The following is a 27,835-nucleotide window of genomic DNA, read 5'->3' as shown; positions in this document are numbered from 1 at the left end:
ATAAAGAAAGCTGAGTGACAAAGAATTTATGCTTTTGAACTGTGGTGTTGGAGAAAATTCTTGAGAGTCCCTTGGACTGCAAGGAGATCAAACCAGTCCATCCGAAAGGTCAATCCTGAGTGTTCATTGGAAGGACTGATACTGAAGCTGAAACTCCAATAATTGGCCACCTGATGCAAAGAACTGACTCATTTGAAAAGACCCTGATACTGGGAAAGATTGAATGTGGGAGGAGAAGGGGAGGACAGAGGATGAGATGGTTGGATGTCATCACCAACTCAAAGGACATGAATTTGAGTAAACTCCGGGAGTTGGTGATGGACAGGGAGGCCTGGCATGCTGAAGTCCATGGGGTGACAGAGAGTCAGGCACGACTGAGCAACTGAGCTGACTGAAGGAAATCAAAGTGCATTATTTTTCTCTTATATGGCATAAGTAAACAGAATTGGTTAGGAATAAGGAAACAAGGAACAGAATTATAGTGAAGTAGCTTGTCACAAGGTGGCACTGCTGTTTCAAATATGAAGCTATACCTATGCTTTCTCTTTTTGGGGGTGACCTTTTAAAATATTTAAAATGTTTTGAAAATACTTCATACTACCTTAAGGAGCTTAGATCTAGATAAACTCTTAGAGTAACATCCACAATTTGTGTTGCCTATTGGCTATAATTTTCCCAGGCTTTTTTTTTTTTTTTCCATCTTGGTTTGTGAAGTTCCTAGTCTCTAACAGCTGAATTTGAATTTATACATACCAATTTAATCGGATGCACCTAGGGTACAAAAGCAAGCAGATAGATATATTTCAGGCCATAATACTTCTATGTTTGACTTTCATCTCTTTTTAACTTGTTAAGAAAATAATCAATTTCATTAATGTCATTATTAGGGTGTGACAATCAACTTTTTTCCATAAAGTTAGTAATTACATTATTTCTACAAAAGAGAAAAATTAAAATTTCTGAATTGTTATTTTGAAAAGAAGGCAGTGTAATAGAGCTTACTACCAAAGTACATCTCATATGCACAAAGTTGAAATAAAAACAGAGTAAAATACCATTATGCAGTCTTACATTCTCTGTGAAAAATACTCATTTAGACTTATTTTCACTGTACATATCATTTCTATAGTTATAGTTACAGCTACAGAATATCATTTTTCACATGAAAGCAGCACTTTCAGAATAAAGTATTTGAGCTACAGAAGCCAGACGGTGAGAGGTGATGCTCATTAAGCAGGCTGGAAAGACTAATAAGAATAAACGTTTGCTAAAGGCAAACAGTCACCTTCACAAGTTTAAAGAGAAAGGAATAATGTTAAAAACAACCTTTCTGCCTGAAGTTACCAAGAGATAGAAGTTGTTTAAAAGTACAGTTTTAGAAAGAATAGCACAACAGCTTTAAACTCAGCAAATTTTACATTCTTAAGGAATAATTACATCTCAAACTTTGAGTGAACCTGTTTGCCATAGATAAATAGATTGTGTGTTTGTCTCTGGATTTAATACTTGATTTGGTCTTGCTAGCATGCATAGACAGGATGCCAGTCTTTAGGTATAGCCTCTGAAGTTAGTTTGCAATAAGTCAATCCTCTGAATTTTCTCATTTTCACTTACTTGGAAATAAGAAGTAGAAAGAGGAGGAAGAAAAAAAAATAAGACCAAACAACATAAATCACTCCAGGAAGAGATTCCTCTATTAATGTCATTTTATCAGAGGGCCCCTTCCTTGACTGTTCACTGCTCCTTCCTCTTTACTCCCAGCGTCCTGACATGGCAGATTTAGACTCGTGTGTTGTCTTCTCCCTCACTAGACTATCAATTTCATGGCAGCAGATTACTGATTTGTTCACTCTTGCTTCCTCAGTTTTTGAGACACTTAACCCATAATAGGTCTCTCAACAAATATTTGTTCAATAAATGAGTGAATTTTCATACATTATGGATTTTGATATATAATTACTTTTTTCATCATAATGAACCTGTAGTAAATATTTATTAAACATGACTTTGGGATGCTATTGCTAGACAAAGCCTGAAACCTGGCTTTACCTAACTGATTAAAATTTTTGGATGTTCGGTATCATTTTCTTTTTTTCTTTTCCTTTTTTTTTTTTTCGGTATCATTTTCTGTAATGAATATGTAACATAGAACATATAAGAAATATGTCAAAGTTTGAGGAGTTAGAATATTTGGGCTGTGGTCACCAGGGGGACTTGCTGAGGGCCATTTACTTGGAAAAGTCATCATATTTTAGGTCTGACTTTAGTCTTGGACAAACATTGTCTTCTTATTCAGTATTCTTACTGGTGACAATGTTATTTTCAGAATGATAATTTAACCAATTTAAACTTCTCAGATTGAGGCATGTCTGCCTCCTGGGAATAGCTGGCTGAGTGCCACATTCATAGTTCTCCATTGAGCTGAGAACAGAAAGGTACAAATAAAGTGAGGCAGAGAGTTTGTTACATGGCACTTTTTTCTTTAGTTATGTTAATACTTTAGTCTTGCTGGCTAGGAGTTATTTAGTATTTTCTCTATTTATTGTAAGGCTTTTAATCAATATATTAACTGCTTTTTTTTTTTTTTTCTGAAAAGACATAATTTACTTTAAATGTATCCATCAATTGTAAGATGATCCAGATTTGAGATGTTAAAATGTTTAAAGAGTTTCAAATAATGAAGGGAAAAATGATGTTCCTATCTTAGTTTATTTTATAAGAACATGTATCTGCTCTGATTATACAGTATTTAAATTTCAGAGGGTAAAATTATTTTATTTTTAGGCCCTGTGTGGCATGTTACTTTCACTTCTATATACTAGGCTTATATTTGTCATTGTTAATATATATTTATCTTTAAAAATTGCCCCTCTTCACCTGCATCTTTTTTTGTGGAAGAAGTGAGAAAGAGAAGGAAAAACATATAGAAGTAAAATTATATTGAAATATGGAAAATTGCTGTTTCTTGAGATTATTGTTGGAACTTGAGCACCACATTATGTAGTCTTAAATGATGATAATGTAATCCAATATATAAGGCATACAATTAAGCTTAGATAGAAGGAACTACCTTTTCTCCCACATATCTCTCATAAGTAAACTGACATAATCAATGTAACAAGTGTACTCTCAAAAGACTATCATTAAGCTAATAAAACCCAAACCAAACCTTACTAAAATGGTGTAGATCCCACCAAAAAATTTACTAGAATAGACAATCTGAATATCTGACTTTGAAATAAATAAAATAGTCTAAGATAATGAAACATCCTTGTGTTAGGTAAAATTCTAACACAGCCCCCCAACCTCATCTTTCTCTGAACATGGATTTCGTAGATATGATGGGATAGTTACTTTCATGATTAGGTTATCTTATATGTCACTTCAGTCCTGTCCAACTCTGTGCGACCCCCTGGACTATATCCTGCTAGGCTTCTCTGTCCATGGGATTCTCCATGCAAGAATACTGAAACGGGTTGCCATTTCCTCTTTCAGGGGATCTTTCAGACCCAGGGATCGAACCCACATCTTTTAAGTCTCCTGCATTGGCAGATGGATTCTTTACCACTAGCATCACCTGGGAAGCCCTTATGGCACAAAAGCAAATTTATCTGACATCTGATCTATCAAGTGAGCCTTTAAGAGGAACTGAGTTCTTCCTGAAGAAAGATTTTGATGTTAGGAAGGTTCTCTATTGCTGGGTTTGAAGATGAAAGGAGCTGTGTGCAAAGAATGTGAGAACCCTCTAGGAGTTTAGAGGGGTCATTTGCTGATCCAGCAAGGAAACAGGGACCTCTGTCCCACTACTGCTAGAAATTGAATCCGGCCACAGCCACATAAGCTTAGAAGAGAACCCTGAGCTCCAGGTGAATATGATGGTTGACTAAAACCTTAATTTTGGCTTTGATTTGAAATGCTGAGCAGAGAGCCCAACCTCACTGTTTTGAACTCTTCACATACCTAACTGTGGTGAACAGAATGGGCAATGTGTTAAGCCCATGGTTGGGTAATTTATTATGCAGCAACAGAAAATTAATACAATCATGAAGACCACTCTGAATAACTAACTAACCTCTACCTTAATGCCTGACACATATTAGCACATCACCACATGCACTCACCTCTACTGGGCTTTTCTCACTTAACAAACATTCTTTTCCATCTTAAAATAATGATAATAGTTAACATTTACTGATTACTTTCAGCATGCAGTACTGATATATATATGTGAATTATATCATTCAGTTTTCTCACTGACCCTATGTTGGTGATACCATTTACTATTTCTTAAATTACCGAACAACTGCACTCATCTCACATGCTAGTAAAGTAATGCTGAAAATTCTCCAAGCCAGGCTTCAGCAGTACGTGAACTGTGAACTTCCAGATGTTCAAGCTGGTTTTAGAAAAGACAGAGGAACTAGAGATCAAATTGCCAACATCTGCTGGATCATCGAAAAAGCAAGAGAGTTCCAGAGAAACATCTATCTCTGCTTTATTGACTATGCCAAAGCCTTTGACTGTGTGGATCACAATAAACTGTGGAAAATTCTGAAAGAGATGGGAATACCAGAGCACCTGACCTGCCTCTTGAGAAACCTATATGCAGGTCAGGAAGCAACAGTTAGAAGTGGACATGGAACAACAGACTGGTTCCAAATAGGAAAAGGAGTTCGTCAAGGCTATATATTGTCACCCTGTTTATTTAACTTCTATGCAGAGTACATCATGAGAAACACTGGGCTGGAAGGAGCACAACCTGGAATCAAGACTGCCGGGAGAAGTATCAATAACCCCAGATATGCAGATGATACCACCCTTATGGCAGAAAGTGAAGAGGAACTCAAAAGCCTCTTGAGGAAAGTGAAAGAAGAGAGTGAAAAAGTTGGCTTAAAGTTCAACATTCAGAAAACGAAGATCATGGCATCTGGTCCCATCACTTCATGGGAAATAGATGGGGAAACAGTGGAAACAGTGTCAGCCTTTATTGTTTGGGGCTCGAAAATCACTGCAGATGGTGACTGCAGCCATGAAATTAAAAGACACTTACTCCTTGGAAGGAAAGTTATGACCAAACTAGATAGCATATTGAAAAGCAGAGACATTACTTTGCCAACAAATGTCCATCTAGTCAAGGCTATGGTTGTTCCAGTGGTCATGTATAGATGTGAGAGTTGGACTGTGAAGAAAGCTGAGTGCCGAAGAATTGATGCTTTTGAACTGCGGTGTTGAAGACTCTTGAGAGTCCCTTGGACTGCAAGGAGGTACTACCAGTCCATTCTAAAGGAGTTCAGTCCTGGGTGTTCATTGAAAAGACTGATGCTGAAGCTGAAACTCTAATACTTTGGCCACCTTATGCAAAGAGTTGACTCATTGGAAAAGACCCTGATGCTGGGAGGAATTGGGGGTGGGAGGCGAAGGGGACGACAGAGGATGAGATGGCTGGATGGCATCACCGACTCGATGGACTTGAGTTTGAGTGAACTCTGGGAATTGGTGATGGACAGGGAGGCCTGGTGTTCTGTGATTCATGGGGTTGCAAAGAGTTGGACACAACTGAGCGACTGAACTGAACCGAAGAGAAAACTCTAAAAGTTAGATTCAGTAGTCAACCTCATATGCCAGTTTGTCTAATACACACAATGAACTGGGATAAGGACCCAGATATTCTGACTTCAGACTCAATGTGCTTTGTTTTTAGAAAAGGAAAATAATGTAATTTTTATTATATACATGTGAAATACTAACTTTAAAAACAGAACAAAAGACAATAAAAATCAGTGAAGTTCCACAAACAACACCACTGTTAAAGACGAGTGATCATTCTTTAGCAAGATTCTCTCAACGTATACACAAATGTGTAAATTTGCATAAATGGAGTCATACAAATGTTGTTTTATAAAAACTGCTTATTTTGTTCTTATTTCTTTTCTCTATTTCTGTCCTTCCCTTTTCAACCAACTCTTTACTTTTATTTACCTTCTCATCTTGTTCCTATCCTAAGTAACAAATAGCCTTGCACATCTTTCATTATTCTTGTGTTATACAGATACATAAAAAATAATTTCCTCATTATAGATTTATGTATATACATACTTATACACGTGTGTATGCATACTAATGTAATTTTTAGAGAGTTTTGTAAAGAAAGGTCTTTTTATATAAAGTTATTAGTTTCTTTTATCATGGACATTTGAGGAATTCTTTAATTGGCCTTACGTGGTCATTCTTATGGGCTTCCTTTGAATTTTGCCTTCTCTCTTCTTGAAGAAAGATGAATTTCTGTGCTTTCTATAATGAATTCATTTCATCTCAGCTCTGTTTAGATTATTTTCTATCCTAACAAAAATGATCTTGCTACCCAGATTAGAATACACTGCAGAAATCTTAAATTTTTATATATTTTTTCTGATTATAAAAGCAATACATATTTACTTAACATGTACACAGAATAAAAAATAATATAGGAATAAATAAAATCAATATAGTCTGCTATTCAGTCAGATGACCTGAATGGTGGATCTTTAAATTATTATATCCTAGATTGAAACCTACAATTAGCATTTGGGGTTTTATTTCCATTTTTTAAAAAGTAAAAGAAAACACTGACGAACAAAGAAAATATACTGTATATGCATTTGTACATATTTTCCCCCAGTGAATACAATATGAAAACTTCCCTATTTTCGTTTAAATTTAGCAACAACAAAGAAGCTGAGAAAACCTGTAAACTTAAAAGATACCAAAGTAAAAGTGATAATCCCATTTTTACAAACAAAATGTTTTCATTTTCTATGCCCATAAAAGTGTGAGTCAAAAAGTGAAACAAATAAAATGCAATAAAAATATGCCATAGAAATTGCCAAATGGTGAAATTGTCAAATGGTGAAAGACATGAGAAAAGTGGATAGAATTTGGAATTAGTTATTCAGAGATTTGAACTTTAAAATTTTTTCTATCACTTATAATTCAGAAAGCAGATGTACCAGAGTTAGCAAGTATGACCCCTACCTTTCTTGATTATTCTCATTTCCTCCTATTTTTTCCCCAAATTGAGCTATGAGTGTGTGGGGGGTGGGAACTAAGGGTTGGGGCTAGAGATTGCCAGTATTTAATGAGAACTTATAATTATAGTATACTTTTTCTTATGATTTTATAAAATGAAATTTTTCCAGCATGCACAAAAAAGAGCAAATTGTATAATGAAGTTCATTTAGTCATGTCTCTGCTTTAACAGTCATTGTTGTTTTTTTTTTAATATATTGCTGCCCCCCATTTTTTGTGCTATAGTATTTTAAAGCATATCTGAGACATACTGTTATTTCCACTGTAAGAAATGCCCAATTTTGTTAGAAGTTAAAAATATAGCTTCCCTGATAGCTCAGTTAGTAAAGAATCTGTCTGCAATGCAGGAAACCCTGGTTTGATTCCTGGGTTGGGAAGATCCACCGGAGAAGGGAAAAGCTACCCACTCCAGTATTCTTGGGCTTCCCTTGTGGCTCAGCTGGTGAAGAATCTGTTTGCAATGAGGGAGACCTGGGTTTAATTCTTGGGTTGAGAAGATCCCCTGGAGAAGTGAAGGGCTACGCACTCCGTGTTCTGGCCTGAAGAATTCCATGGACTGTATTCCATGGGGTAGCAAAGTGTCAGACATGACTGAATGACTTTCAGTTCACTTCACAAATATAGCATATAGCATATTTTATTACTTGAGGCAAACTTCTACTAAAGACAGTGCAACGTAATGGTCATAAATATATATGAAATGTGTAACAAATTAAAAAATACATGATATATTGTAGTCTGATTCCAACAAGAATTCATTAGTTCCTACTACTAGGCTGAGAGAATATTGGGTTCCAAAGCAAATTTGAACTGGTTTTTAAGCTTTGGATAAGTTGTTTAATCTTCAAAGCACTGTTAATTGGGGTTCTTTATGTTGCAGTGACATTTACTTATTAATAAATTAGCCAAAGGAAAAGAATAAATTTATTTGGAGGATGTTGGGGTATTTATTTGAATAAACAAGGATTGGGCAGAGGTTCAGGGGTTTGAGACTTGAGTCCTGAGTGGTCTCTCATCTCTGTTTCTCCCCATCAGTTTTAGCTTTTTCTTTTGTTGCCAATGAGTTTTTTCCTAAATGAAAGAAGGCATAGCTGCTAACAATTTTATAACTTCAGTTCAGTTCAGTTCAGTTCAGTCGCTCAGTCACGTCCAACTCTTTGCGACCCCATGAATCGCAGCACACCAGGCCTCCCTGTCCATCACCAACTCCCGGAGTTCACTCAGACTCACATCCATCGAGTCAGTGATGCCATCCAGCCATCTCATCCTCTGTCGTCCCCTTCTCCTCCTGCCCCCAATCCCTCCTAGCATCAGAGCCTTTTCCAATGAGTCAACTCTTCACATGAGGTGGCCAAAGTACTGGAGTTTCAGCTTTAGCATCATTCCTTCCAAAGAAATCCCAGGGCTGATCTCCTTCAGAATGGACTGGTTGAATCTCCTTGCAGTCCCAGGGACTCTCAAGAGTCTTCTCCAATACCACAGTTCAAAAGCATCAATTCTTCGGTGCTCAGTCTTCTTCACAGTCCAACTCTCACATCCATACATGACCACAGGAAAAACCATAGCCTTGACTAGACGGACCTTTGTTGGCAAAGTAATGTCTCTGCTTTTCAAACTCTAACAATCTTTGTAAAGATACCAACTTCTAGAACAATCAACTGTGGTCAGGGGTAAACTGAAAATAAATGAAGAAGATCAAAATAGAAATCATGTGGATGAAACAGGTGAAATGTAGTCCCCAGAAAATCTGAGGGAGAGGATGTCATGCAGATAATCACATACACATCCTCTATGGGAACTAAATGATTTTATCTGTAAAACGAGAGCTTTAAATTACATGATTGATCAGGTTCTAGTGTCTAACATATAACTCTTTCAAAATCCCTAAATATCCCTGAAGGAAGTTTGTTGCTTTGGAAGGGCAGGAAAAACTATAAATAAATAATAAAATGTCCTATAATGTGAGTTTATCCAAAGTTCAAACATTTAGTGTGTCATTTTTAAGTATATATCTTAGGATGACAGGCCATTAATATGAAACTTTAATAAGAGAAGAAACTAAAAGCAGACAATTTCATTTTGTATTAAATATATCTTAACTGTGTTGTCATACTGACATTCCCCACCCTTAAAAATTATGGCAGTGTAAGTTAAATTGAACTGCGAGTTTCCAGATGTTCAAGCTGGTTTTAGAAAAGACAGAGGAACCAGAGATCAAATTGCCAACATCTGCTGGATCATCAAAAAAGCAAGAGAGTTCCAGAAAAACATCTACTTCTGCTTTCTTGATTATACCAAAGTTTTGACTGTGTGGATCACAACAAATTGTGGAAAATTCTGAAAGAGATGGGAATACCAGAGCACCTGACCTGCCTCTTGAGAAACCTATATGCAGGTCAGGAAGCAACAGTTAGAAGTGGGCATGGAACAACAGACTGGTTCCAAATAGGAAAAGGAGTACGTTAAGGGTGTCTATTGTCACTCTGCTTATTTAACTTCTATGCAGAGTACATCATGAGAAATGCTGTGCTGGAAGAAGCACAACCTGGAATCAAGATTGCCGGGAGAAATATCAGTAACCTCAGATATGCAGATGACACCACCCTTATGGCAGAAAGTGAAGAGGAACTCAAAAGCCTCTTGATGAAAGTGAAAGAGGAGAGTGAAAAAGTTGGCTTAAGGCTCAACATTCAGAAAACTAAGATCATGGCATCCGGTCCCATCACTTCATGGGAAATAGATGGGGAAACAGTGGAAACAGTGTCAGACTTTATTTTTTGGGGCTCCAAAATCACTGCAGATGGTGACTGCAGCCATGAAATTAAAAGACGCTTACTCCTTGGAAGGAAAGTTATGACCAAACTAGATAGCATATTGAAAAGCAGAGACATTACTTTGCCAACAAAAGTCCATCTAGTCAAGGCTATGGTTTTTCCAGTGGTCATGTATGGATGTGAGAGTTGGACTGTGAAGAAAGCTAAGTGCTGAAGAATTGATGCTTTTGAACTGTGGTGTTGGAGAAGACTCTTGAGAGTCCCTTGGACTGCAAGGAAGTCCAACCAGTCCATCCTAAAGGAGATCAATCCTAGGTGTTTATTGGAAGGACTGATGCTGAAGCTGAAACTCTAATACTTTGGTCAACTAATGCAAAGAGTTGACTCATTGGAAAAGACCCTGATGCTGGGAGGGATTGGGGGCAGGAGGAGAAGGGGACGACAGAGGATGAGATGGCTGGATGGCATCACCGACTCGATGGACATGAGTTGGTGATGGACAGGGAGGCCTGGCGTGCTGTGATTCATGGGGTCTCAAAGAGTCGGACACAACTGAGCGACTGAACTAAACTAAGGAACTAGATAATTTTTTATATAAAAGCAGAGTTTGTTCTCATTGCTGATATTTCATATTTTTAAGTTCCAGGTTTATCATATAGGCTTAATGATCTCAAAATAGCCACCCTCCCCCCCACAATTTATAAAGTTTAACCTTAAAATACCAAAAGAAATATTTTGAGCATATAGATATTTTATTTTATGTGATTTTATTTACTTATTATTCATCAAGTGTACAGGCTCTGATAAACAAAATATGTCTTCAATGTAGATATTATATTTTTCCTCTTTATTGCTTTAATTTAAATTAAAAAAGTTTCCAAATGTATACAAAAATAGAAAAAATAATATAATAGACTGATCAATAGATCAGAGGTTGCTGGGGTTTGGGGTGGTGAGTGATGACTAGGGAGAGCATAGACCGACAGTATAGATTTAAAAGCACTCTATTTTGTATATAAGAAAATCATTTCAAATTTACAGGGTGCTTTAAAAAATAGATAAAGACATTTTTATGCAAACATTTAATTAAAGGAAAGCAGGAGTGGTTATATTTATATCGAATAAAGTAAACATAAGAGCAAGGTAAGTTTCTAGAGACAGAGAAGATCATTATGTAATAAGAATGTCAAACAAGAAGACCTGTAATTTTAAGGGTGTATGCATCAAGCAACAGATCTGAAAAAGTATGTGAAGCAAAAACTGATAACTGAAGGAGAAATAGACAAATTATGACTATATTTGTAGACTGGACCAATAGAATAAATAGAATATCAGAAAGACTATAGTAAAAATAAATACCGCCACCACACAACCCATTCAAATGAACATTTGTAGAGCACCCAAACAACAACAAAATATACATTCTTTGTAAGTGTCTGTGGAAAGTTGATCATATCCTCATCCACAAAATAAACCTCAACAAATTTAAAAATATTGAAATTATAGAGTGTATTCTCTGAACTCAATGGAATCAAACTAGAATAACAGAGAGATAACAGAGAAATGTACAATTATTTGAGAACAAAACACATTTAATAATTCATGATTAAAATGAAAGTCTCAAGGAAAATTTAAAAAATACATTGAACTGAATGAAAATAAAAATAAAATTCATCAAAAATTATGGGACAAAACTGAGTGCTGAGAGGTAAAGTTCTCAATTCAATAATGTAAATGTCCACTGCAAGAATCTAGAAAAAAAGAAGAGCTAAATAAACTGAAAGCTAGCAAAAGGCAGAAAGTAATAAATATAAAAGAAGCCAGTCATTAGAGAAAATAAATTAACTAAAGAGCTAGTTTATGAAAATATCAATAAAATCAAGAAATTAAAACAATGCTGACAATGAAACAAAAGACACAAATTACTAATATCAGGAATGATGAATGAAACAGATCCTGCAGACAACCAAAGGATAGGAAAGGGAGAACTGTAAACTGTGCCACTCTAAAGGCAGATAGTGAAGAGGAACTAAAGAGAGTCTTGATGAGGTGAAAGGAGAGTGAAAAAGCTGGCTTAAACTCACCATTCAAAAACTAAGATTGTGGCATCCAGTTTTATCACTTCATGGCATAGATCCATATAGTCAAAGCTATGGTTTAGCCAGTAGTCATGTACGAATGTGACAGACCATAAAGAAGGTTGAGCCTGAAGAATTGATGATTTTGAATTGTGGTGTTGGTGAAGACTCTTGAGAGTTCCTTAGACAGCAAGGACATTAAAGCAGTCAATCTTAAAGGAAATCAAACTTGAATATTTATTACATGAACTGATGCTGAAGTTGAAGCTCCAATACTTCGGCCACTTGATGTGATGAGAAGACTCATTGGAAAAGACCCTGATGCTGGGAAAGACTGAAAGCACAGGGAGGAGGGGGTGGCACTTCTGAGATTATTAAATAGCATCACCAAGTCAATGGACCTGAGTTTGAGCAAAATCTGGGAGGTAGTGAAGGACAGGGGAGCCTGACGTGTTGCAGTCCTTGGAGTCACAGAGAGTCAGCTATGACTTAGCGACTGAACAGCACCATAAACAACTCTGTTTGACAACTTAGGCAACATAGACTTGTTTTTGAAAAACACAATTTACAACTCACCAAATATGAAATAGATGATTTCAATAGCCTGATAGCTATTAAGGAAATTGAACTTATAATTATAAAATTCCCTAAAAAAATCTCCAGGGCCAGATGATTTCACTGGAAAACTCTATCTAGATTGTCATACAATGTGAACAAATCAGAAAGAGAAAAAAAAAAAAAGATGTTTATTAACACATATATATGGAACCTAGAAAAATGATACTGATGAACCTGTTTTCAGGGCAGGAATAGAGATGCAGAAATAGAGAATGGACTTGTGGACACAGTGGAAGAAGGAGAGGATGGGACAAATTGAGAGAGTAGCACTGACAGATATATACTACCATGTATAAAATAGTTGAGAAACTGCTATGTAACACACGGAGCTCAACTGGTGCTCTATGATGACTTAGAGAGATAGGAGGGGAGGACAGGAGGGAGACTGAAGAGGGAAAGGATATATGTATACTTATAACGTTCACATTGTAGTACAGCAGAAACCAACACAACATTGTAAACTGATTATCCTCCAGTTAAAAATGAATTAGGATTTTTGCATCTATGTTCATCAATGATATTGGCCTGTGGTTTTCTTTTTTTGTGGGATCTTTGTCAGGTTTTGGTATTAGGGTGATGGTGGCCTCATAGAATGAGTTTGGAAGTTTACCTTCCTCTGCAATTTTCTGGAAGAGTTTGAGCAGGATAGGTGTTAGCTCTTCTCTAAATTTTTGGTAGAATTCAGCTGTGAAGCCATCTGGACCTGGGTTTTTGTTTGCTGGAAGATTTTTGATTACAGTTTCAATTTCCGTGCTTGTGATGGGTCTGTTAAGATTTTCTATTTCGTCCTGGTTGAGTTTTGGAAAGTTGTATTTTTCTAAGAATTTGTCCATTTCTTCCACGTTGTCCATTTTATTGGCATATAATTGTTGATAGTAGTCTCTTATGATCCTTTGTATTTCTGTGTTATCTGTTGTGATCTCTCTATTTTAGCAACCAGAATCCAACAACACATTAAAAAGATCATACACCATGACCAAGTGGGCTTTATCCCAGGGATGCAAGGATTCTTCAATATCCGCAAATCAATCAATGTAATACACCACATTAACAAATTGAAAAATAAAAAACATATGATTATCTCAATAGATGCAGAGAAAGCCTTTGACAAAATTCAACATCCATTTATGATAAAAACTCTCCAGAAAGCAGGAATATAAGGAACATACCTCAACATAATAAAAGCTATATATGACAAACCCACAGCAAACATTATCCTCAATGGTGAAAAATTGAAAGCATTTCCTCTAAAGTCAGGAACAAGACAAGGGTGCCCACTTTCACCATTACTATTCAACATAGTTTTGGAAGTTTTGGCCACAGCAATCAGAGCAGAAAAAGAAATAAAAGGAATCCAAATTGGAAAAGAAGAAGTAAAACTCTCATTATTTGCAGATGACATGATCCTCTACATAGAAAACCCTAAAGACTCCACCAAAAATTACTAGAACTAATCAATGACTATAGTAAAGTTTCAGGATATAAAATCAACACACAGAAATCCCTTGCATTCCTATACACTAATAATGAGAAAACAGAAAGAGAAATTAAGGAAACAATTCCATTCACCATTGCAATGGAAAGAATAAAATACTTAGGAATATATCTACCTAAAGAAACTAAAGACCTATATATAGAAAACTATAAAACACTGGTGAAAGAAATCAAAGAGGACACTAATAGATGGAGAAATATACCATGTTCATGGATTGGAAGAATCAATATAGTGAAAATGAGTATACTACCCAAAGCAATCTATAGATTCAATGCAATCCCTATCAAGCTACCAACAGTATTCTTCACAGAGCTAGAACAAATAATTTCACAATTTGTATGGAAATACAAAAAACCTCGAATAGCCAAAGCGATCTTGAGAAAGAAGAATGGAACTGGAGGAATCAACCTACCTCACTTCAGGCTCTACTACAAAGCCACAGTTGTCAAGACAGTATGGTACTGGCACAAAGACAGAAATATAGATCAATAGAACAAAATAGAAAGCCCAGAGATAAATCCATGCACATATGGACACCTTATCTTTGACAAAGGAGGCAAGAATATACAATGGATTAAAGACAATCTCTTTAACAAGTGGTGCTGGGAAAACTGGTCAATCACTTGTAAAAGAATGAAACTAGAACACTTTCTAACACCATACACAAAAATAAACTCAAAATGGATTACAGATCTCAACGTAAGACCAGAAACTATAAAACTCCTAGAGGAGAACATAGGCAAAACACTCTCTGACATACATCACAGCAGGATCCTCTATGACCCACCTCCCAGAATATCGGAAATAAAAGCAAAAATAAACAAATGGGACCTAATTAACCTTAAAAGCTTCCGCACATCAAAGGAAACTATCAGCAAGGTGAAAAGACAGCCTTCAGAATGGGAGAAAATAATAGCAAATGAAGCAACGGACAAACAACTAATCTCAAAAATATACAAGCAACTCCTACAGCTCAACTCCAGAAAAATAAATGACCCAATCAAAAAAATGGGCCAAAGAACTAAATACACATTTCTCCAAAGAAGACATACAGATGGCTAAAAAACACATGAAAAGATGCTCAACATCACTCATTATCAGAGAAATGCAAATCAAGACCACTATGAGGTACCATTTCACACCAGTCATAATGACTGCGATCCAAAAGTCTACAAATAATAAATGCTAGAGAGGGTATGGAGGAAAGGGAACCCTCTTACACTGTTTGTGGGAATGCAAACTAGTACAGCCACTATGGAGAACAGTGTGGAGATTCCTTAAAAAACTGAAACTGCCTTATGATCCAGCAATCCCACTGCTGGGCATACACACTGAGGAAACCAGAAGGGAAAGAGACACGTGTACCCCAATGTTCATCGCAGCACTGTTTATAATAGCCAGGACATGGAAGCAACCTAGATGTCCATCAGCAGATGAATGGATAAGAAAGCAGTGGTACATATACACAATGGAGTATTACTCAGCCATTAAAAAGAATACATTTGAATCAGTTCTAATGAGGTGGATGAAACTGGAGCCTATTATACAGAGTGAAGTAAGCCAGAAGGAAAAACACCAATACAGTATACTAACGCATATATATGGAATTTAGAAAGATGATAACAATAACCCTGTGTAAGAGACAGCAAAAGTGACGCTGATGTAGGAACAGTCTTATGGACTCTGTGGGAGAGGGAGAGGGTGGGAAGATTTGGGAGAATGGCATTGAAACATGTAAAATATCATGTATGAAACGAGATGCCAGTCCAGGTTCAATGCACGATACTGGATGCTTGGGGCTAGTGCACTGGGACGACACAGAGGGATGGTATGGGGAGGGAGGAGGGAGGAGGGTTCAGGAGGGGGAGCACATGTATACCTGTGATGGATTCATTTTGATGTTTGGCAAAATTAGTACAATTATGTAAAGTTTAAATATAAAATAAAATTAAAAAAAATGACTTAGGGTGATAGTCACCTTGTAGAATGAATTTGGGAGTTTTCAGTCTGCAATTTTTTGAAATAGTTCAACCATGACAGATGTTCACTTCAGTTCAGTTCAGTCGCTCAGTCGTGTCTGACTCTTTGAAACCCCATGAATCGCAGCACACCAGGCCTCCCTGTCCATCACCAACTCCCAGAGTTTACCCAGACTCACATCCAACGAGTCAGTGATGCCATCCAGCCATCTCATCCTCTGTCATCCCCTTCTCCTCCTGCCCCCAATCCCTCCCAGCATCAGAGTCTTTTCCAGTGAGTCAACTCTTCACATGAGGTGGCCAAAGTACTGGAGTTTCAGCTTTAGCATCAGTCCTTCCAAGAAATCTCAGGGCTGATCTCCTTCAGGATGGACTGGTTGGATCTCCTTGCAGTCCAAGGGACTCTCAAGAGTCTTCTCCAACACCACAGTTCAAAAGCATCAATTCTTCGGTGCTCAGCCTTCTTCACAGTCCAACTCTCACATCCATACATGACCACAGGAAAAACCATAGCCTTGACTAGATGGACCTTTGTTGGCAGAGTAATGTCTCTTCTTTTGAATATGCTATCTAGGTTGGTCATAACTTTGCTTCCAAGGAGTAAGCGTCTTTTAATTTCATTGCTATAGTCACCATCTGCAGTGATTTTAGAGCCCAGAAAATAAAGTCTGACACTGTTTCCACTGTTTCCCCATCTATTTCCCATGAAGTGATGGGACCAGATGCCATGATCTGAATGTTGAGCTTTAAGCCAGCTTTTTCACTCTCCACTTTCACTTTCATCAAGAGGCTTTTGAGTTCCTCTTCACTTTCTGCCATAAGGGTGGTGTCATCTGCATATCTGAGGTTATTGATATTTCTCCCGGCAATCTTGATTCCAGCTTGTGTTTCTTCCAGTCCAGTGTTTCTCATGATGTACTCTGCATATAAGTTAAATAAACAGGGTGACAATATACAGCCTTGATGTACTCCTTATCCTATTTGGAACCAGTCTGTTGTTCCATGTCCAGTTCTAACTGTTGCTTCCTGACCTGCATACAGATTTCTCAAGAGGCAGGTCAAGTGGTCTGGTATTCCCATCTCTTTCAGAATTTTCCACAGTTTATTGTGATCCACACAGTCAAAGGCTTTGGCATAGTCAATAAAGCAGAAATAGATGTTTTTCTGGAACTCTCTTGCTTTTTCCATGCTTTTTCCATGATCCATGGAAAAAGCAAGAGAGGATGTTGGCAATTTGATCTCTGGTTCCTCTGCCTTTTCTAAAACCAGCTTGAACATCAGGAAGTTCACGGTTCACATATTGCTGAAGCCTGGCTTGGAGAATTTTGACCATTACTTTACTAGCATGTGAGATGAGTGCAATTGTGCGGTAGTTTGAGCATTCTTTGGCATTGCCTTTCTTTGGGTTTGGAATGAAAACTGACTTTTCCAGTCCTGTGGCCACTGCTGAGTTTTCCAAATTTGCTGGCATATTGAGCACAGCACTTTCACAGCATCATCTTTCAGGATTTGAAATAGCTCAACTGGAATTCCATCACCTCCACTAGCTTTGTTTGTAGTGATGCTTTCTAAGGCCCACTTGACTTCACATTCCAGGATGTCTGGCTCTAGGTCAGTGATCACACCATCGTGATTATCTGGGTCGTGAAGATCTTTTCTGTACAGTTCTTCTGTGTGTTTTTGCCACCTCTTTTTGATATCTTCTGCTTCTGTTACGTCCATACCATTTCTGTCCTTTATTGAGCCCATCTTTGCATGAAATGTTCCCTTGGTATCTCTAATTTTCTTGAACAGATCTCTAGTCTTTCCCATTCTGTTGTTTTCCTCTATTTCTTTGCACTGATCTCTGAGGAAGGCCTTCTTATCTCTTCTTGCTATTCTTTGGAACTCTGCATTCAGATGCTATCTTTCCTTTTCTCCTTTGCTTTTCACTTCTATTCTTTTCACAGCTATTTTTAAGGCTTCCCCAGACAGACATTTTTGCATTTCTTTCCCATGGGGATGGTCTTGATCCCTGTCTCCTGTACAATGTCATGGACCTCAGTCCATAGTTCATCAGGCACTCTATCTATCAAATCTAGGCCCTTAAATCTATTTCTCACTTCCACTGTATAATCATAAGGGATTTGATTTAGGTCATACCTGAATGGTCTAGTGGTTTTCCCTACTTTCTTCAATTTCAGTCTGAATTTGGCAATAAGGAGTTCATGATCTGAGCCACAGTCAGCTCCTGGTCTTGTTTTTGTTGACTGTATAGAGCTTCTCCATCTTTGGCTGCAAAGAATATAATCAATGTGATTTTGGTGTTGACTATCTGGTGATGTTTGTGTGTAGAGTCTTCTCTTGTGTTGTTGGAAGAGGGTGTTTGCTATGACCAGTGCATTTTCTTGGCAAAACTCTATTAGTCTTTGCCCTGCTTCATTCCATATTCCAAGGCCAAATTTGCCTGTTACTCCAGGTGTTCCTTGACTTCCTACTTTTGCATTCCAGTCCCCTATAATGAAAAGGACATCTTTTTTGGGTATTAGTTCTAAAAGGTCTTGTAGGTTTTCATAGAACTGTTCAACTTCAGCTTCTTCAGCATTACTGGTTGGGGCATAGACTTGGATTACTATGATATTGAATGGTTTGCCTTGGAAACGAACAGAGATCATTCCGTCTTTTTTAAGATTGCATCCAAGTACTGCATTTCGGACTCTTTTGTTTACCATGTTACTCTCCTCTAAATGTTTGGTAGAATTTGCCTGTGAAGCCATCTGGCCCTAGACTTAATTGTTGGAAGATTTTTGATCATAGTTTTAATTTCCATGCTTGGGATTGATCTTCACATTTTCTATTTCTTTCTGGTTCTGTCTTGGAATGTTGTACTTTTCTAAGAATTTGTCCATTTCTTCCAGTTGTCCACCTTTTTTGGCATATAGTTGCTCATTGTAGTCTCTTAATTACATTTCTCCAGTGTCTGTTGTACTTCTCCTTCTTTTCCTTTTTCATTTCCAATTCTATTGATTTGAATCTTCCCCCTTTTTTTCTTGATGAGTCTGACTAATGGTTTGTCAATTTTGTTTATCTTCTAAAAGAAACAGTTTTTAGTTTTATTGATTTTTAGTATTGTCTCATTCATTTCTGCTCTGACATTTGAAAAAGTAAAAACCAACTACATGCTACTTACAGGAAACCAATTTTAAATGTAAAGATGAAAACAGGTTAAGAATAAAAAGATAGAAAATAATATATGATGGAACAGTAGTCATAAGAAAGTTGGAGTTGGTATATTAATATCAGGAATGTTACCAATGATAAAGGGAGACATTACAATAACTGAACTATCAATTCATTAGACTACATAACCTGAAACCAGTAATAGAAATTTTAAATACATGAAGCATAAATAAATAAATGACCTAAAAGGAAAAACATACAAATGCACAATTATAGACATTTCAGTGGGTGGGTGGGTGTGCTCAGTCATGTCTGACTCTTTGAAACCCCCTGGATTGTAGCCCTCCCGGGTCCTCTGTCCACAGGACTTTCCTGACAAGAATACTGGAGTGGGTTGTCATTTCCTCCTCCAAGACATTTCAGTACTTTTCTCTAATTGATAGAACAAGAAAACAGCAAAATCAGTAAAACTATAGAACCCTGAGAACTATACAGTCAAACCACTTCAACTAACTGACATTTTTATCATACTCTACCAAATAGCAGCATATACATATAGCAGAATAATTACTCTTTTATCAAGTGTGCAACAATGCACCAACACATTATTAACCAACATGATGCCAAACAAACAAAGCAGGGGCCAAATAAATGAACTCCAAGCCAAAACGTATGGATAATTTCTGCTTATAATCTTACTGACATCAGGAATATTGAACAGGATTCTAGAATTAAAATCTTGATCTAGCTCTACCACTAACAAGCAAGTAATTTAAAATGAAGGAGCCTCAGCAAACTGCATAATATTAAGATACCTCAGCTTTCATTCATTTTTACCTCATTTAGGATTGCTCTAAGGAGTCCATAAAGCAAATATGAGTGTTTTGTCCAAATGCACAAAATCATTGTCAGCACAATTTTAAATCTTGACAGGCACTAAGCTAAGAATCAAGTTCAGTTCAGTTCAGTTGCTCAGTCGTGTCTGACTCTTTGTGACCCCATGAATCGCAGCACACCAGGCCTCCCTGTCCATCACCAACTCCTGGAGTTTACCCAAACTCATGAGCATCGAGTTGGTGATGCTATCCAGCCATCTCATCATCTGTCTTCCCCTTCTCCTCCTGCCCCCAGTCTCTCCCAGCATCAGGGTCTTTTCCAGTGAGTCAACTTTTTGTATGAGGTGGCCAAAGTATTGGAGTTTCAGCTTCAACATCAGTCCTTCTAATGAACACCCAGGACTGATTTCCTTTAGGATGGACTGGTTGGATCTTCTTATAGTCCACGGGACTCTCAAGAATCTTCTCCAACACCACAGTTCAAAAGCATCAATTCTTTGGCGCTCAGCTTTCTTCACAGTCCAACTCTCACATCCATACATGACCACTGGAAAAACCATAGCCTTGACTAGATGGACCTTTGTTGGCAAAGTAATGTCTCTGCTTTTTAATATGCTATCTAGGTTGGTCATAACTTTCCTTTCAAGGAGTAAGTGTCTAGAATCAAGTTAAGTATATCCTAATATAAAAACTACTAAAGTGTGTAGGGAAGTATATATCTAGGGAGATAACATTTGGTCAATCTCATAATTTTCTATATTACATAAAATATATAATTATATATATATATATGTAAGCTAAGGAATAGCATTTTTATTTTAAAAAGTAAATTAACTAAAAGTATGGATGGATAAAAATCTATGCATAAAATAATAGAAAATAAACATATCTTGTGTATACAAAAATTTTTATTGTAGTATAGTGGACTTACAATATTGTATTACTTTCAGGTATACAGCAAAGTGAGTCAGTAATACGTATGCATATATCCACTGTATTTTTTTTTTAGATTTTTTTCATATATAATTTATATATGAAATTATATATACATTATGGAGTATTGAGTTCCCTGTGCTATACAGTAGGTCCTTACTAGTTATCTATTTTATATATAGTAGTGTGTATATGTCAGTCCTCAAATTTCCAGTTTATTCCTCCCATTCCCTTATCCCCTGGCAACCATAAGTTTGTTTTATTCATTTGTGACTCTACTTCTGTTTTGTACAGAAGTTTATTTGTACCCTTTTTTGGATTCCACATATAGTACTCAACCATAAAGAAGAACAAAACACCATTTGCAGTGAAATAGACGGACCTAGAGATTGTCATTCTGCGTGAAGTCAAACACAGAAAGACGAACATCATTTTACATTGCTTATATGTAGAACCTAAAGAAAAAAAAAAAAGCTAACAAATATTTAAAGAAAAACTAACATTGTTTCTACACAATCTCTTCCCCCCAAAAGTGAATAGTTCCCAATTCATTTTTTGGACATCATATTACCCTATCAAAATCAAACAAAAAGAATACAAAAAATAGAACCACAAACCTGTATTTCTCATAAGTATATATGTAAAAACTCTTAATAGTGTATTAGCAAATAGTGTTTAGTAATATATCGAAGTCTTAAACTATGGTGACCAATGGGATTTTTTTTAGAGGTAATGTGCTTTTACTTGACTATTTGTTCTTTTTCTTTTCATTTAAATTTCTATTTTCTATTGAAGTATAGCTGATTCACAATACTGTGTTAGTTTCAGGTGAACAGTGAAGGAACTCAACCATACATATACATCATAAAGATGTATTCATTTTCCCCAATCTCCCCTCCCATCCAGGCTGCCACATAACATTGAACAGAGTTCCACATGCTATACAGTAGATCCTTGTTGGTTATCTGTTTTAAATATAGCCATGTGGGATGAAGAGGGCAAAAAGATAGCTAGAGAGGTTGGGATGGCAAAGCGGGATTTATTTCAAGGTTGCAAGGCTGGCTCAACATTTAAAAATCAAGCGCTGTAATACAACATAATAAAGGGGCTAAAGAAGAAAAATCAAATGGACATATAAATCAGTGCAGAAAAGCCAGTTGATAAAACTCAAAACACACTCATGATAAAAAATATTTTAGAAAATATGAATAAAAGGAAAAGTCTTCAACTTGATTTAATGACAGTTCACAACTAATATGCTGAATGGTGAAAGACAGAAAATTTTACACTTAAAATCAGAAACAAGGCAAGGATGCCCACTCTCACTACTCTCATCCAATGTGGTGCTAAAGGTTGTTGCCATTTCAATAAAGCAAGAGAAGAAAAGGCATTATAGATCATAAAGGAAGAAATAAAATTGTTCTTATTTGCAGATGACTATGTTTATTTACATAGGAGATTCCAAGGCATCTATCAAAACAGCTTCTATAAATAATGAATTCAGCAAGGCCACCAAAATTAAGATAAACATACAAAAATCAGTTATATTTCTATCTACTAACAGTGATGGCTGGAAGGCGTCACTGACTCAATGGACATGAGTTTGAGTAAACTCCAGGAAACAGTGAAGGACAGAGAAGCCTGGCATGATGCAGTTCATGGGGTCACAAACAGTCAGACATGACTTATGACTGAACAACAACAACTAATAATGAATAATTGGTCAACAAATTTAAGAATACAATACTATTTACAGTTTTTTAACTTGCATAAATGTTTAGAACATATATGGTGAAAGCTATACAATGCTAATAAGATAAATAGAAAAAAATCTAAATAAATGTAAAAACCATTCAAAAGTTGCAAGACTGAAGATAATAAGCATATCAGTCCCTCCAAATTGATAAACGGGTTCAATTCAATATCTATTAAAACTCCAGCAATACATTTTGTAGCTATAATTGACATGATTCAAAAATTTATATAGAAAAGCCAAGGAACTAGAATTGTTAAACTTTCTTGATAAAGAATAAAATAGTACTCTTTAAAACTATATGGCTTTAAGACTTACTGTGTAGTACATTAATCAAGATTCTATGTACTGATGGAAAGATAAACTCATCTAGTATCAATTCAGTATAACAAAATAGAGAATTTAGAAATATACCACACAAATATGCACAAATGATTTTGGACAAAAGTGCAAAGGTATTGAATGAAGGAAAGAGAAACGTTTCTACAAATGGTGCTAAAGCAATAAAAAAACCACAGATGAAAGAAAGAAAAAGAAAGGAAGGAAAGAAGGGAGAAAGAAGGAAAGAAAGAAAAGCAAGGAAGGAAGAAAGAGAGAAAGGAATGTAGGTCGAAAAGGTAGGTAGGAAAGAAGAGGGGAAGAAAGAAAGGGAAGTCAGGAAAGGGAAGGAAGGGAGGAAGAAAACAAAGAAAGATGTCTCAAGATGTATCAAAGACCTAAACAAAAAACTATAAAATTTTAGAAAAGTATCAGGAACATGTTTTCAGGCTCAGGGTTAGACATAGAGACTTTAAACATAATATCAAAAACGCATTTTGTGAAAACAAAATTTGATAAATTGGGCTTCATTTTAATCAGAGTTTTGCTCTGGAAAGACCTTGTTAAGGTCTTAAGAGAATAGAAAAGGAACTACAGAATGAGAGAAAATATTTACAAACTACATATCCAATGACTATTATGTAGACTAAATACACATAAAAGTCAAGAGTACAAAAAGAAAAAAAAAAAAACCCTCCAATTGAAAAATGGTCAAAAGGCATGAAGAGAAATTTCACAAAAGAGGTTACACAGAGGGCAAATAAGCACATGGAGAGTTCAACATCATTTATCCATTATGGAAATGCATAGTAAAAGCACAAGTAGATATGTCCACATGTCTACAAAATGGCAAAAATAAAAAATAGTGACAGCACCGAATGCTGGTGATGATACAGAAAAACTGGATTAGTCATGTATTGCTGATGAGAACATAAAATAGTACCACCATTCTTGAGAAAGTTTTCTTGTTAGTTTATTATAAAACAAAAAAATGCAGCTACCATATAATCCAGCAATAGCACTCCTAGGCATTATCCTAGAGAATTGACATGTTCACACAAAAGCTGTACGCAAATGTTTATATCAATTTTACTCCTAATGGCCAAAAACAAGAAAAAACCCAGATTTTCCAACTAGTAAATAGTTAAATGAATTGTTATATATCCATACTATGGAATATTACTCACCAACAAGAAGGAATAATCTGTTGATACAGGTGATAGCCTAGTTAAACTTACACAGAATTATGCCAAGTGAAAAAGCTATTTATGAGACATTCTTTTTAAATTTTTTAATTGAAGGATAATTGCTTTACAGAATTTTGCTGTTTTCTGTCAAACCTCAACATGAATCAGCATAGATATACGTATATCCCCTCCCTTGTGAACCTCCCTCCCATTCCCTCCCCATCCCACTCCTCTAGATTGATACAGAGCCCCAGTTAGAGTTTCCTGAGACATACAGCAAATTCCCATTGGCTATCTATTTTACATATGGGGACCCCTATAATTCGAATGTTGGTGCGTTTGATATTGTCCCAGAAGTCTCTGAGACTATCATCAGTTCTTTTCATTCTTTTTACTTTATTCTGCTCTTTAGAAGTTATTTCCACCATCGTATCTTCCAGCTCACTGATTTGTTCTTCTGCTTCATATATTCTGCTATTGATTATTTCTAGAGTATTTTTAACTTCAGTAATTATGTTGTTTGTCTTTGCATATTTATTCCTTAATTCTTCTAGGTCTTTTTTAATTGATTCTTGCATTTTCTCCATTCTGTTTTCAAGGTTTTTTATCTCTTTTTAAGGTAGTTTGCCTATTTCCTCTTCATGTATTTGGACTTCTGTGTTTCTAGTTTGTTCCCTCATTTGTGCAGTATTTCTCTGCCTTTTCATTGTTCTTTAAAAATTTTAGTAATTTAAAAATCTCTGACAATAAGAAATTCCTCCCTTTGAAAATGAAACCTAATTACTTTGTTCTACTTTTAGGGAGAAGCAATACAGAATTGGCAATCTCTTTTAATTCTGTAACATTCATTTGTTCTTGTCCTTGATGGGCTAAAAATGTCAAAACTAGTTTTATTTCTATTAAGGAATAACATTATTACTAAAGAGATTTGAATTTTGTTTTTCCCTGTTGAATAAAGTTGAGGAAACGGTGATTCAAATGAATTAGAAATGAAGGACATTTTCTGTATGTTTATAGTATTCTATGTAATATAGAGAATATCACAGTAAAAGAGTTTTATTTAGTAAATAGGTCACTGGGAATATCTATACTTCCAGAATAAAACTGTAAGCCATCTGCATTTTTTCTATTAAATTTTATATGTACAGCATATTACAAAATTCTATTTGTGTCACTAACATAATGTAGTTTGATAATTAGTCATTTTTTGAATAGCAAAGCTCAGGAAAAGTCCTTTTATAAAATCTCTTGGGAATTTATCATTTAATATAGTTAGAGCCTTAAAAATATAAATTAGAATTAAACCACTGTATTTTTCAAAAGTTTAAGACTCTTCAAATTGCATTTGCCAATGAATCAAAGTATTAAATCTGTTTCCACTTATGTATTTAATGTTTGAATTTAAAATGATTTGTTTATTATCACAAGGCTAGTGAAGGTCAGAAATGGTCTTCAGACACTGCTTTTATTATTTCTTCAAAACTCTTTTGGATATTGTTTTTTGTATTATTTAACTTAGAATCAGTTCTGGACATTCTTGTTATAAACGGAGAGGCCGGTTTATGGTGGTTGCAAATTCGATGGAATCAAGGATGTTCGAAGCTGTGGATGTTTGACTAAGTGAGGATAGCGCTCACTATTTACCTTGGCCTTTGAACTGATGGGCTAATCAAAAGCAAATTCAGTTTTCCAGGCTTACCTTGGATTCGATTTACGTGTAAGAAGTAGTAAGCGCTGCAGTAGCGCTTAAGCAGAAATAGAACAAAAAATTCACCCATGAACAATGTGAAAATTTCAACAGTGTGTCTCATGTGAAGAGTTGACTCATTGGAGATGGCTGGTTGGCATCACCGACTCGATGGACGTGAGTCTCAGTGAACTCCGGGAGTTGGTGATGGACAGGGAGGCCTGGTGTGCTGCGATTCATGGGGTTGCAGAGTCGGACATGACTGAGCGACTGATCTGATCTGATCTGATGATATGTATGTTTTTTTCATCTGAACCAATTGAGAGGAAATTGCCATTTTGGCCATTATTCTTGCATGCTTCAGTATTTCCTGATCACATATACCATTGTATGTAATCACAGTTCATTAAAATCTGAAAATCAACACTGATACAATACTATCAACAAGTTCACAGACTTCACATTTCAACAGTTATCTCAATAGCACACTTTAATAGCCAAAAAAAAGAAACGTTAAGGTTTTTTCCCTATTCAGGATCTACTCCAGGATCATATACTGCATATAGTTGAGATGTCTCTTGGGTTTTTTCGATAGTTCCTCAGCCTTCTCTTGTCTTTGCTGACTTCTAAGATTTTGAAGAGTACAAGCCAGTTCTTTTGTAGTGTTTCTAATTTGGGGTTAGCTGATATTTTCTCATGATTAAATTCAATTTTTGCATTTTGGCAAAGAGGTGATTGTGTGTGTGTGGTTTTTTTTTTTTTTTTTTTTTTTTACATCATACAACATATTGATCCCTTGCATTACTGATGATATTAGGTTCAATCACTTGGGTAAGGTGATATTTTGCTGGGATTCTCCATTGTAAAATTACTAGTTTTCCCTTCATAAGGTGGAAATATTTTGCCGCATTTATAACAATTTAAATATCTTTGATCTCGGTAAAATTTTACCCAATCATTTTTAGTATTCACTAATGATTCATTCTTGCCTGAATAAATTCTCATTATAAAGATTTACCAGTTGTAATTTTTCTAACTCTTCTACATTTGTTAGCTGTAATTCTTATGTAAGGAAGAGCTTTTCCTTTCCCTTCATTTTATATATATGTACTGCAGTCCATGGAGTTGCAAAGAGTCCAACACAAGTGAATGACTGTAACTGAACTGAACTATTTACTGATATCAGCTTGGGCTAGAAATTAGGGGGAAAATTCAGAGTAAAACTCTGAGAAATGTCTACTAGGCTGGACAGTATAAATATAAAAATATCTTGGTTGGACAGCTTTCTCCTTTAGACTTGCAGCTGCTGCTGCTGCTGCTGCTGCTAAGTCGCTTCAGTCGTGTCCGACTCTGTGTGACCCCATAGATGACAGGCCACTAGGCTCCTCTGTCCATGGGATTCTCCAGGCAAGAACACTGGAGTGGGTTGCCATTTCCTTCTCCAATGCATGAAAGTGAAAAGTGAAAGTGAAATTGCTCAGTCGTGCCGACTCTTAGGGACCCCATGGACTGCAGCCTACCAGGCTCCTCCGTCCATGGGATTTTCCAGGCAAGAGTACTGGAGTGGGTTGCCATTGCCTTCTCCCTTTTAGACTTAGTACAGCTTAAAAACATAATTATTTAATTTTTTTGGTCAAACATTAGATTTAGAAAGAAATACAGTATTTCATATTGTATTTATACTCACAAGGTAAAATGGATAACTAAAGAGTTTTCTCTCTCAACCAACAAAATTAAAAAATTAACTATTTTCATTTACTCCAGCCAGATCAGTGATATCCAATAGAATTATAATAAGAACTATATACATATTTCCAAATGTTAGTAGTAGTCATGTTAACAAACATATAAAAAATAAAATTAATTTTAATATACCTGTTTAACATAATATATTGAAATGTTTTCATATCTAATCATTATAAAACTTATTAGCAATATACTTTACTTTTTTTT

The sequence above is a fragment of the Bos javanicus genome, chromosome 3 (assembly GCF_032452875.1).
Source record: "Bos javanicus breed banteng chromosome 3, ARS-OSU_banteng_1.0, whole genome shotgun sequence".
In the NCBI taxonomy this organism is placed as follows: domain Eukaryota; kingdom Metazoa; phylum Chordata; class Mammalia; order Artiodactyla; family Bovidae; genus Bos; species Bos javanicus.
The sequence above is the reverse complement of the archived record's forward strand: the minus strand, read 5'-3'. Positions refer to the sequence as shown.